This window comes from Boleophthalmus pectinirostris, unplaced genomic scaffold, assembly GCF_026225935.1.
Source record: "Boleophthalmus pectinirostris isolate CB_2022bp ecotype Guang Dong unplaced genomic scaffold, ASM2622593v1 HiC_scaffold_13, whole genome shotgun sequence".
In the NCBI taxonomy this organism is placed as follows: domain Eukaryota; kingdom Metazoa; phylum Chordata; class Actinopteri; order Gobiiformes; family Gobiidae; genus Boleophthalmus; species Boleophthalmus pectinirostris.
The window spans coordinates 8,170,828-8,182,705 of record NW_026571036.1 but is presented as its reverse complement, the minus strand read 5'-3'; the positions used below and the strand labels follow the sequence as shown (position 1 = coordinate 8,182,705).

General features: G+C 40.6%; 1 pseudogene; it reads right to left on the bottom strand.

Annotated features, from left to right (window-relative positions):
- Positions 1 to 11,279: 11,279 nt before the first annotated feature.
- On the bottom strand, positions 11,280 to 11,397 carry LOC129407754 (5S ribosomal RNA; annotated as a pseudogene).
- Between the last annotated feature and the right edge of the window lie 481 nt (positions 11,398 to 11,878).

Below are 11,878 nucleotides of genomic sequence, written 5' to 3'. Positions count from 1 at the left end.
GACTAAACAAGGACTAAACCAGGTCTAAACCAGGACGCAAAATCCGGCATCGCAGTTTAAATCACCAAAAATTGAAAACTGAAGAAAACAAATGATTATTTTTCATATTTTTTTCATTTTGGAAAATAGTTGCTTTATCATTTTCTTATTTTTGGTTTTATTTTGAAAAACGAATGATACACGGACTCTAAAAGTAAAAAGGAGCTGAAAACTAAAATGGAACAGACTGAAACGAAACACAACTCCAGGTCCATTTTTGTAACAGCACATGTCTCAAAACTCACAGTAGCCAATTTCTGGTCATATAAAACCTTTAAAACCGTCTTTAATACTGTTTATCCCCGGGTTTAGTTCTGGCTTAACCCTCGCCCTCCCAGTGTGATTGATTGATTCGTTTTACCAGCCTCCTGTAGAGCTCCAGAGTGGATCATTCAGCCTGAGCACAGTTGACGGCCGACCCAGGGGGGGCAGGTTGACGGGGGCTTGGGTATCTGCTCTCCGGCTCTACAACCCCGTCAAGTATGTGGAGCAATAATGGATTCAATGGGAGTCCTCGTGAAGGTTAGAATTTTTTAAAAAGGACAAATAAAAAAGGAATCCAGGCTTGAAAATACACTCCAAATATTAAAAAATGCTTCTGAAATGGACCTTAGATAGTAAATAGTTGCTTTTATATTTTAAAACGTCCAATATTACACAAAATTTAGCTCGTCAAAAACACACCGGAGTGAGAATTCTGTTTTTTTAGGTTGGTAGGAAGGTATAAATATAAATATGAGCTCTTCAACTGCCGTAAAGTTGCACCATGTAACTTTTTGTTTGGGGGTCCATCACCTGTTTGTTTCTATGGATATCACTTTGCTTGGAATGTTCCACAGTATGACATTAAACAGCTCTACAGGTGGTTTTATAGCTCAAAAATACCATGAAAAACAGACGTTCTGACTGTGAGTGAGGTCACCTCTCCACAGATCTGACCTGGTTTTAGCTGCATGACGATAGAAAGATTTAATGCCATACTGTGAAACACTTTAGACCAAGCAATAACGTCTCTGCCTAGAAAATAATTTGACGGACCCGCCACCAGAGAAGTTACACAATGCGCCTTTAGTCTGTGTGTTCTTGTTCACCTTAGACGGGTCTAAACTGGTTACTTGGTCAATATGTTTATGTCTGTGTATTATCTTTGGGGTATAAAAACTCTCTCTGCATTGTCGTGAGTTTAGAGAAAGATGCAAGACACACCTGCTTTAATAAATCCGTCAACATTATTCAAGACATGTATACAAAAGTAAGTGGTAAAATAACACATTGTATTTTTTGGACAATAAGTCTCTCCATAATATAAGTCGCACCAGCCAAAAAATGTGTAATGCACAAGAAACACACATATATAAGTTGCACCAAACTATAAGTCGCACTTTTTGGGGGGAAATTTATTTTATAAAATCAGAGACCATTAACCGATATTTGTTCTTGAAAGTCAAGTTCTAGTAAAAACAACAGAACAGAGAACAACAGACTGTTAACGTCACATATGAACAGTTCTTCAGATAATAACATAAACAACAGAACAGAACAAGTTTACCAAACTCTCCATCTCACTCCAAATCACTAAAACCATTCAATTCTTCGTCCTCGGTGTCACTTCTGAGAAACTCTACGACCTCCGGAGGTAAAAGGAGCGCTGCTTCCTCTTCTGTGTAGCTGTTGTCAGACTCAGCATCAGTTCCAGTTAGAATTATTCTGGCCTTTCTGAATCCCGACTTGATGATTTTGGTGTCACTGAAGTCCAGGCTTTGTCCATCCATCCATTGACTTCAATGAAAGTTACATAGCGCACCGTCCTGGTTACCGTGAAGCTATGTTCTTCATCCCCGCCTTTCGCCAGTCCCTCACACGTTTCTCGCTCACCTCAAACTTTCTCTCTCCTGCTCGATTACCGTTTCCGACTGAATATCTCACGACTTGCAGCAGGACAGAGGCTCTTTCTGCAGGAGACATGCGCAGTAGAGCCAAGTGACAGTGGTACAGGAGTAACAGGAGCAGCAGATACTGACACACAAGCCTTATTTTACCACTTATTTTAATATGTAAGTCACACCGCAGGATAAGTTGCAGGAAACACCCAAACCTTGAAAATAAGTGTGATTCATAGTCCGAAAAACACAGTACTATATTTGGATTTAAAGGGTTTTTCTTTGTGACACATTTTTATTACATTTTTTTACATTTATACACATACATCCAACATTGTGACAAAAAAACCCTTCCCTTTCTAATTTCCTGTCCCAAAACCCCGACCAAAACTCTCTCTATATTGCCTAAGATAAGTGAGTGAGTGCAAATATAAACAGCGGCTGTGTTTTAGCTGCGATGAAATATTTAGTTTCATAAAGTTTTGGGGCAGCCACCAGGAAATAAGCTCCAGGAAAAGCGCACCGCATCCACAGCTGTCAACACGAACGCGCTCTGTGCTATCTCGGAGAAAGACCCAGGATATTACGGGATGGTTTTTTTAAAGTTGTTGAGTTGTGTTTTGTTTCATTCACACGTGTTTAATTAACGCACAAATTCTGCATATTTAGACTGAGTTCTTGTCTCAAACTGAAAACACTCTTTTTCTTCCACCTTGTGGTGTCACGTGGTAATACAGGAAGTGTTTTTTTGTGTTTTTAAAGGTGCATTGTGTATTTATTTTTTATTTTTTTTCTCTGGAGTGTTTCACAGTGTGGCCTTAAACCTTTCCATCTTCACGGTGTCCAAACAAGACCAAGTTACAGGCAGTGTTGGGGAGTAACAGATTACATGTACCGCCGTTACGTAATCAGAGTACAAATTATGAGTAACTGTATTCCGTTACAGGATTACAGTTACTTTGCTGAAACAAGTGGATTACAAGGCGGTATTTTCCTGTTTTCACATTTTGTGCTACCTCGCATTTATTTAATTTTTTTATTTCGGTAATTTCACTCATTGCCGGAAACCCACACAGAACGCGACAGTAAGAGCGACGTAAACGTCATGTTAAAGTTGGCGGTGTCAGTCACACAGTGGAAGCAGCAGTGCATTGGTAAAAACGCATTTGTGTCTTGGAAATTCTTCTCCCGATGTGAGATATATATAAAAAAAAAACAAATATAAAATCGCCTACAACTTAAATGTGAAACAGGAGCTACTGGCACTGGTGAAGACCTGGTCTAAACCAGGTCTAAAATCAGGAGTTAAACAGGTCTAAAAATCAGGACTAAACCAGGACTAAACCAGGACTAAACCAGGTCTAAACAACATGACACCTAACAGTAGGTTGACATAATTTAAGGTGATCTCATATAAAAATTATTTCTCTATCAATAATATTTTTTAATCTGGTGAAGGAAAGACTGATCTTGTTATTGTCTTTTAACAGACAAAACCTCTTATATTAAGATCTCGTGGTCTTTGTTTCTCTACAGCAAACAGTTGCTTATTCATGGAGACTTGGGCTCAGACAATTTGAAGACAACAAACAAGAATTTTCAGGATGTGGTTGCTACATTCATGTCGTTTAAAAAAACATGACAATATCAAGTAATCCAAAGTAATCAGATTACGTTACTCACTTTAAGTAATTTAATGGATTACGTTACAAACTACATTTTGGGGTATGTAATCTGTAATCTGTAGGGGATTACATTTTAAAAGTAACCTTCCCAACACTGGTTACAGGTTAGATCTTTGGAGAGGCGACCCCGCTCACAGTCAGAGTGCCTGTTTTTTCTACGTATTTACTATTTAATAAATATAAAGTAGAGCTGTTTAATGTCATACTGTGGAACATTCCAGGCAACGCAGTGACATATCCATAGAAACAAGCAAGTGACGAAACCAAAAACCAAAAAGTTACAGTGCACCTTTAAATTCAGACTTGGAATTGACAAGCTCTAGTTAAAAAAAAGATAAAAGGCATCTGCTGGAAATCTACCACTTCATGACATCACAGGGGGGAACAGAGCATTTTGAGCTTTGGAGATGTAGACAGACTAATAATAAAGGATTACTCAACATTGGACCTTTAATAAAGTTTGTGAAATACAAAATAAATGAACAACATATAATAGTCTGAATGTGTCGATGTCTGGATGTGGACGATCACAATGAATCATTTTGTAAAACTTCTCTGTTGGCATCAGCTGCAGAGTTTTTTTGTCACGTGTACAGAAAATATCGATTGCTGTTTTTTGAAATCTGTCAGAGCATACAGTCCTTTAGTTGTGTAATAGTGTGGTCGAATACTTCATGAGTTATCTTCTAAAACTCAGACTATTCTAAAAAAAAAAAGAAGATATTTGTGTCAAAACATGGATAAGATGGTTGTGCTCTTTTATTCACACTGTGGTCTGTTCCATTGATTGGTCTTGATTTTTTTTGCTCCTGATGTAATACACTAGCCCAGGGGTCTCCAACCTCCCAAGTAGCTCGCCCAGGAATTTCTGAATTATATATATTGTTCTGAATAACTCAAAATGATTGATTAAATGAATATTTCCTTTCTAAATGTACAATTTGGTGCCTAGTTTTGTGCACTGATAACTGGATAATGGGTTATGTTTTACAGATATCTAACTGTACCTCATCTTCATCTTCCCATGGCTCTTATATTTACAAAATTTCTGGCAACCGCTAAAAACAGTAGCTCTCTGCCGTTTTTGTTATACAAAAAGTAGCTCACAGAAGGAAAACGGTTGGAAACCCCTGCACTAGCCTGATTCATCAGTCGGTTTCTCTTCGTGGAAACCGTCTGACCTCTCAGAATTAGGATTCGTTCGCTTGACGGTAGGCGGATACTTTTTTTTATTTAATCAATCGCTGCTATTTGGTCGTGACGTATGTAATGCCCCAAATCCAGTAGGAAGAAAGGGCAATAACGCCTTTCCCCTTGATAAAATTCACCAAACATTCTCGTTGTTCCGGCTTTAAATCCTCGATCTCGGGAATCGTTGCCAACACAAAATGTCTGTCTTCGTCTACATCCATCTCGACCACTTTGTTTACTGTTGTGCTGTTCCGCAAAAGGGACCCAGTCACAAAATAATAATGAATGGAAATTTAAAAGCACAGTCTGACATATAGTTCATGTTCATGTGGTAATTTTTTCAGACTAAGAGTTTGTTTTCATACCTGACTGAGTTTCGACTTCTCTCTAGCGCTCTTCCTCAGAGTCACGTGATGTTGCTGTCACGTGTCCGGTCAGCTGATTTAAACAGATTTTGGCGCTGTCTTTCTACCGGTGGAGGCAGGACGACAGCGCCATCTGCAGTTCGACTTCCTCAGGACAGTATCCCAGGTGTGTGAAAGTAAAAAAGCTCCCTTGTCCCGGTTTATAGTCCCGTGGGCACGATTCCGTATTTCAATTACCTCTTTAAATCCAGCGACGTTGTTTGTTTTCTTCTGTCCCAAAACAAACTCTTGCTCTGAAAAAAAGATAGCTTGATTTATCAGCAGGTTTCACTTCATGGAAACCGTGTGACCTCGCAGCGTTAGGATTTATTTGCTCGACGGTAGGCGGGTACTTTTTTTATTTAACCAATCGCTGCTATTTGGTCGTGATGTATATAATGTGCCAAATCCTGTAGGAAGAAGGGCAATAACGTCTTTCCCCTTGATGAAATTCACCATTCTCTTTGTTCCGGCTTTAAATCCTTGATCTCGGGAATTGTTGCCAACACAGAATGTATGTCTTCGTCTACATCCATCTCGACCGCTTTGGCTACATTCAGACTGCAGCCTGAAGTGACCCAAATCCGATTTTTTGGCCCCTATGTGACCTGTATCTGATCTTTTAATGACAGTCTTAACGACACAGATTTTTTCAAATGTGACCCAGGCCACTTCAATATGTGGTCCTGAAACCGATACATATCCGATCTTTTGACATGTGACTTCAGTCTGAACGGCCAAAGTGCATTCATCCGACCTACACGTTATCAACAAGCCACAAACATCACTATTCTGCGCTTAAGTAGGCGAAAATTGTTAATGAACTCCGTGTCACTGAAGTGAAGCACATCACCACTCACCACTCTTGGCTACCGTCTCCACATCCACACGTTTCTTTCAACGGACGTCGCTGCCACTGCCCCACAAAACACCACGGCCAAAAACCTCGTCCTTCTCCTTCTCAATCTCCTCCTTAAAACAAGTAAGTTGTTCATGTTCTGGCTCCGGTACGAGAGGAACTTTAAAATCACCAGGTGCTCAATGCTCGCGTCCATGTTTGGACAACTTCCGTAAACACAGAGCACGCTCGCTGCGGTTGACGTCATTGTGTCCCCCAGTGCACATGCAGGACACTTTTGGGCCATTTAATGTTCACACTAGAGTCACATACAAGTCACATTTAATTGGAAATGTGAATGACTTCGCAAAAACATCGGATTTCACAAAAAAATCGGAATTGAGCATTAAGCCCTGCAGTCTGAACGTAGCCTATGTTTACTGTTGTGCTGTTCCACAAAAGGAGACCAGACAGGTGCTTGAGTTTGACGTCATGGCTTCACAGCTCTTCTCTGATTGGCCGGTGACCGATCTACAACTTTTGGGCTTCTTGCAAACCGTCTAGTGTGTTCTGATTCCTGACCTAGTCGCTGGAGAGAAATTAAATTGAGCAGAGACACTAGATGGAGCAAACTATCTACCACTAACCCAGCAGAAGAGGCCAGAACTACTACACACCAAGAGAAGTTCCGCTATACGTCTTTATAAGGGCATTAGCTGTGTCCAGGATCAGTCGGCGCGCTCAGCTGTAAATATGAGCATAACGTCGCCAACAGTTTTATGGCTGCTCTTTCTGTGGAATCTTTCTAAAATCATTATGTTGACTGATGAGTCGTCGTGTCGATACATTAACGATTCCCCACGGCTCAAACGGCAGCCGCGCTTTTTCCATTATTGTGAATTCAGGGTCATGCATCTAATACTCTAATACTGTAATACAAAGACCCTATAGAAAGTCAATCTCACATTCAGCGGAGTGATCTCTGGGAGGGCATCTGCAAAGAGTAGTTTCCTGACATAAATCTAAGAAGAAACATATTACAAGTTTTTCATCATCAAAAACGAAAAGGATGGATGTTTATTTAGTATGTGAAAGATGGACCGATGTGGGCAGAGTTGTTTTAGTTTGTGTTTTTCCTCGAGAGAGCTGCTGTCTGAGTGAGTGTTTGTGTAGATTTGACTGAAAATTTGCCTACAAATTCAACTTCTACTTTATTTCTTTGAGTTTAAACTTTAATAAATCAGATTTGGAATTAGATGTCAAAAATCCTGCTGTAAGTTTGGTGTGTGGGGGTGTTACTCCCTATAGGACGAAAAGCATTTTGAGGAAAGTAATGTAATTCAAAGTGCTTTACAGAATAAGAAATACATTAAAATCACAACACAAACAAACCAAAACGTAAATAATCACCATAACGTTAAAAAGAGAGAGTGCAGAATGAAAACCTTTCAGTCATATGCAGCTGAACAGAACCGTTTTGAGTCTGAATTTAAACAAAATCAAAGCAGAGGCCTGTCTCACATCTTCAGGAAGACTGTTCCAGGTTTTAGTTGCGTAAAACTAAAAGAATGAGAACTTCACACATCGATTACTTTAGACGGGTGCGTTGGAGGAGAGGAAGCAGCTGCACACTGTCTTACTTGCAAAATGTAAATTTCATAAAACTGAAACGTCCCGTACAGTGTCCCATATAACACTGTGAAACTGACTAAATGAAATATTAAAACATCTTTCGGTGCAGAGTGGAGTATTATGTCGTTTCCACATGAAAGCTTATATTTTAAGAGACCAAACTCACCAAAAAGCAAAAATAATAAATATGAATGTGTTTAGTCTGCAGACCGACTGGATTTCAGCACTGAAATTGGCAACACTAATGAGAGACTTATTCTGTGGTTGCACTGGATAATCATCTGGAACTAAAACACTAAATTATAACATAAACAACTTAACCATCATGTCCAATGTTTTTGCAATTAAGAATAAATCAGCACTAGAATTTTCATTAGTGAAAGCTCTATTTGATTTGAACTTGCCTGTTTACACAAGAACACTTGTGGGTAAAAATGACCAAATATTTTACTATATTTTCCTTTTGTTTAGACGGTGAGGGCGTTTTTGGGGCTTAAAACCGCAAAAATCTGAAACAATCCTCCAGAGTGGAAAAGTTGAATATGCTTCGCCGTAGCGTTTCCGTCTACACTGCCCAAGACGCAAAACTCTGGTCAGATCTACTCACGTCAAATACGCATTTACAACACATACATACAGTACACCGAAACCTGGCATGCCTACCCGTCAAATTCCACACACTTTTGCATCACCGTATGCACACAGATTTCCTCCCGAAAACGCTTGTCTAAACACGGAAAAAAAAGAGAAGATGCAATGCCATTTTTGCGTCTTTTGTTCAGACCGTCATCATATAAACGTAGCCTAACTGAGTGCAGGGTCACTTCTACAGATCTGACCTGTAACTTGGCCTAGTAGCATCACCTGCTTGACTCCATGCATAGACTAGTAGATGTTTAATGACTATTATACTATGGGGACATTTTAGCATTAGTATTTCCATGGAAATGACCTTCCATCCAAAAATGTTACAAAGTGCATCTTTAAGTTTATGAAATATAAAATAGAAACATACATACATACCCTCCATCAGGGGTCCCCAAACCCCGAGCCTGTGACCAGTACCGCATTATGGGTCGTTTGGTACCGGGTCACAAAAAGCACAAAACCCCCCTCTCACACTCCGCGTGGACCGTCCCTCCTCCCGTTCTCCGCGCGGACCATCCACGTGGCGCCCCCCGAAAACCAGAACTAAACCAGGACTAAACCAGGACTAAACCAGGTCTAAACCAGGTCTAAACCAGGTCTAAACCAGGACTAAACAGGACTAAACCAGGTCTAAACCAGGTCTAAACCAGGTCTAAACCAGGTCTAAACCAGGTCTAAACCAGGACTAAACCAGGACTAAACCAGGTCTAAACCAGGTCTAAACCAGGTCTAAACCAGGACTAAACCAGGACTAAACCAGGACTAAACAGGACTAAACCAGGTCTAAACCAGGTCTAAACCAGGTCTAAACAGGTCTAAACCAGGTCTAAACCAGGTCTAAACCAGGTCTAAACAGGTCTAAACCAGGTCTAAACCAGGTCTAAACCAGGACTAAACAGGACTAAACCAGGTCTAAACCAGGTCTAAACAGGACTAAACCAGGTCTAAACCAGGACTAAACCAGGTCTAAACCAGGACTAAACCAGGTCTAAACCAGGTCTAAACCAGGTCTAAACCAGGTCTAAACCAGGTCTAAACCAGGACTAAACAGGACTAAACCAGGTCTAAACCAGGTCTAAACCAGTCTAAACAGGACTAAACCAGGTCTAAAGGTCTAACAGGTCTAAACCAGGTCTAAACCAGGACTAAACCAGGTCTAAAGGTCTAAACAGGTCTAAACAGGACTAACCAGGTCTAAACCAGGTCTAAAAAACAGGTCTAAACCAGGTCTAAACCAGGACTAAACAGGACTAAACCAGGTCTAAACCAGGTCTAAACCAGGTCTAAACAGGACTAAACCAGGTCTAAACCAGGACTAAACCAGGACTAAACCAGGTCTAAACCAGGACTAAACCAGGTCTAAACCAGGTCTAAACCAGGTCTAAACCAGGACTAAACAGGACTAAACCAGGTCTAAACCAGGTCTAAACCAGGTCTAAACCAGGACTAAACCAGGTCTAAACCAGGACTAAACAGGACTAAACCAGGTCTAAACCAGGTCTAAAACAGGACTAAACCAGGTCTAAACCAGGTCTAAACAGGACTAAACCAGGTCTAAACCAGGTCTAAACCAGGACTAAACCAGGTCTAAACCAGGACTAAACCGGACTAAACCAGGTCTAAACCAGGACTAAACCAGGACTAAACAGGACTAAAAACAGGTCTAAAACAGGATTTAGCCAGGACTTAACCATGCCACGTGGACCACCTCCTTCCACACCCCCAACCCCCTCCGGTCTGCATATAAAACCGGTCCATGGCGCATCATATAAAAAAAAAGAAACATGATAATAAAATAAGATCGCATGTACACAGACAAACCTTCCATGATGCCCTTTAGCAATTTTAGGTCCATTCCCATTATACGTACATACATATACATACAAATGAGTTTCCTTCTACATCAGTGAAAGCCATAGATTGACGTAGCCGGGTCCATAACTGGTGAAATACTCGCTCTAGTGCAGTCCTCCAGGAACGCAGTCATGAGGCTATACAACTGATGGTCAATCAATCAGACAGGGATACCCACTCTCTCCTCTCTTATTTATAATGTTTGTGCCTATGGTGGTTCTGCGCTGTGGGCCTATCGCTATACGGTAACGCAAAACAACTGTGTGTGGAAATAGAAAATACAGCAGCCATGTCTGTGGAGTGGGCTCATCTGTAATTCAGTGTTGTGTGTTATTGTTATTGCTGATGTTATGGGGACTATTGTGCCATGAGGGGCGAAAACAGCTTTACCTTGTTTTTTGTGGGTTTTTTTTTTGTTTTTCAGCTTTAAAAAACACATATTGAGCTTGTGTTTGTTATGTAGTTATAATTTATGACACTATTGGATCATGATGTTATAATTTGGACAGTTTAGATTGAAATATTCACCCGAAATGACTTAATAAAAGAAACAAGTCAAGTGTGTTAGATGGGAGCTGACGTAACTGTAAATGTGAGTTAGTAAGTAGCACTATTTATTTATTTATTTTTTTTCCATTTGTACCAGAATGACTAACCAGACTGGTGTCATCTACTGCCTCCCCTCAATTTCCTTTCTCTTCAGCAATTGGTCAGGAATCAGAGTAAACTAGACGGTTTGCAAAAACCCCAGAAGTGCGAGTCTGGGCACCAGCCAATCAGCGAAGAGCCATATATTCTGTGTTGGAAACAATTCCCGAGATGGAGGATTTAAAGCTGGAACAAAGTTAATTATTAATTAATTAATCATTGCATTTATATAGCGCCTTTCAAGACACCAAAGCGCTTTACAGTTCATTATTCATTCACTCAACACTCAGTGGTGGTAAACTACTACTGTAGCCACAGACTGACGGGAGCGAGGCTGCCAATCTGCGCCATCGGCCCCTCCGACCACCACCATCACACTCACACACACCACTTTCATAGTAGGCAATATGGGTGAAGTGTCTTGCCTAAGGACACAACAACAGTTTTTGCCACTGGTGCCCCACTGTGGCACCTGGAATTCACAGCGGTCTCCCATCCAAGTACTGATCAGGCCCAGCCCTGCTAAGCTTCTGAGATCTGACGGGTTCAGGTTTTGACAAGCCGGTATGGCCACAAAGAGAATGTTTTGTGAATTTTATCAAGAGGAAAGACGTTATTGCCTTTTTTCCTATTTGGGAAAATTTGGGGATTTGGGAAAAGCTTAATATACCAGTTAGTCCTGTTAGTGGTGCATTACATACGTCACGACTAAATAGCAGCAGTTGGTTAAATTAAAAAGTACCCTCCTACTGTCGAGTGAATGAATCCTAATGCTGCGAGGTCAGACAGTTTCTACGAAGTGAAACCAGCTGATAAATCAGGCTAACATACGCTACCCTCCTTTGCCCCCCTTTATCAAATTCAACCTTCGCATTTTTTATTGCACCTTTAATTCGCAAGTTCATCTCACAGAAACTACAATGATCGTTGACAGACATATTCACCCTCTGCTTTGTTTGCTGTTTTTCCTGCAAATACATTACATACATCACAACCAAATAGCAGCGATTGGTTAAATAAAAAAAGTACCCGCGTACTGTTGAGCGAGCAAAGGTCAGA